The sequence below is a fragment of the Colobus angolensis genome, unplaced genomic scaffold (genome assembly GCF_000951035.1).
Source record: "Colobus angolensis palliatus isolate OR3802 unplaced genomic scaffold, Cang.pa_1.0 Scaffold111, whole genome shotgun sequence".
NCBI classification, from domain to species: Eukaryota; Metazoa; Chordata; class Mammalia; order Primates; family Cercopithecidae; genus Colobus; species Colobus angolensis.
In genome coordinates, this window is record NW_012112142.1 from 8,193,676 (window position 1) to 8,195,889 (window position 2,214).

Below are 2,214 nucleotides of genomic sequence, written 5' to 3' on the forward strand. Positions count from 1 at the left end.
ACATTGAATATAAATGGACTAAATGCTCTAATCAAAAGACTAAATGAATTAAAATATAAGACTCAATAAACTGTTGCATATGAGAAGCACACTTTGCCTATAAAAACACATAAACACTGAAAATAAAGGGATAGAGAAAGATATTTCATGCCAATGAAAACCAAAAAGAGCAGAAGTAGCTACACTTATATCAGACAAAATAGATACCAATACAAAAACTGTAAAAGGAGACAAAGGAGGTCATTATGTAATGATAAAGGGGTCAATTCTGCAAGAGGATATAACAGTTATATATGCACCTAGCACTGGAGCAACTAGATATATAAAGGAAATATTGTTAGAACTATAGACAGAGATAGACCCCAATACAATAATAGGTGGAGATTTCAACACTCCACTCTCATCATTGGACAGATCATTCAGACAGAAAATCAACAAAGAAACACAGGACTTAATCTGCACTATAGATGAAATGGACCTAATAGATATTTACGGAACATTTCATCCAATGGCTGCAGAATATACATTCTTTGCCTCAGCACATGGATTATTCTCAAGAATAGATCATATGTTAGGCCACAAAGCAAGTTTTAAAAATGTCAAAAAATAAAATCATATCGAGTGTCTTCTCTGATCACAATGGAATAAAACTAGAAATCAGTAACAAGAAGAACTTTGGAAACTATGCAAAGACTTGGAAATTAAATAATATGTTTCTGAATGACCAGTGGGTCAATGAAGAAATTAAGAAGAAAATTAAAAAATTTCTTAAGACAGATGAAAATGAAAATAACATATCGAAACCTACCGGATACAGTGAAAAGCATTATTAAGAATAAAGTTTATTGCAAAAAGCACCTACATCAGAAAAGTAGAAAAACTTCAAATTAACAACCTAACTATGCATCTTAAAGAGCCTAGAAAAGCAAGAGCAAACAAAACCTATAATTAATAGAGGGAAGGAAATAATAAAGATCAGAGCAGGAATAAATAAAATTTAAATTAAAATAGCCACTTTTTTGGTCTTCTGGTGCCTATGCACCTAGCTTGGTTCTTGTCTTTATTGTTCCATGTCCTTTGCTCCATGAGGCTCAAGCGACTGTCAAAGTCAAGTGACTTTGTCCTCCTGTGACCTCCAGGTACTGAGAGATACTTGAAGGGGTGCTATGAGGACATGCAGAAGCTGGGAAATGAAGGCTGACTAAAGGCAGCCAGGTGAAACAGCTGTCAGTGGGGGCACCAAGATGATTGGAATATTCCTAACAGATATTCAGAGGGAAGGCACTGAGAGTGGATGAAGGGAAGACACAGAAGCTGGGCTGAAGGGGAAGAAAGCTGGGAAGCCTACATGGGGATACTGCACACCTGACCTCGTTCCTGGCCCCCAGTGGCTCTGGGGAAATGGATGAGTTGAACTGACAAGCAGCAACCTTCTCTTGCTACAGGCCTCTGGAATCATGGCAGGAGACTGCTCAACCACCATGGACACTCAAGGTGACAGGGAGAGCTACTTAGAGAAGTGTTAGGGGCAGCAAACCAGTTGATGTGGAGCCCAGAGGGTTTGGTGTGGAAGCATCTGTAGTGGAGCATGGCTAGGGATGGCCATCTCCCTAGGCTCTACTTGCTCCCGTAGGAGACTTTAGCCTTAGAGGAACTACTGGTCCTGAACTCTGTGGGGCAGTCTAGCCCATCAGATGGGCCAGTCTGACTTAAACACCACTTGCTCTGCTGTCTCTTTTGGGGCCTCAGCTGGGCCACATCTGCTTACAGGGAAGCCTTTGGTGCTTTGAGGGGCCTCACATAATAGCTTCTGTGCTTAGCACATGCCTAACTGGCAGAGTACACCAGTGGGGCAGCCCCCATGGCCCCTCCCAAAACTGCAGCTTCTGCAGGGCCCACGACAACTCCCCACATTGCTTTGCTGGTGCATGTCTGCATGAGTAGGTTTTGCTTATTTTGCCATCAGTGGCAGAAGTGCAGTCTGTTCTCCATCTTCTTGCAGTCTGCCATTGCAGATGGAGACTTAGTGAGCACAGAGGCAGCCAGCTTTGTCTGCACCAGCACCCTGCCCTTGTGCTAATACCGCTGTGGGAGTGAAACTAGGCAGAGAGAACAGTGGATCCTCCCTTACTCTGAGTGACCACTTCTGCTTGCAGGACACATAGAAGGCACACAGACTTGGGCCCACCAGCATCCTGTACCTGAACCAACACC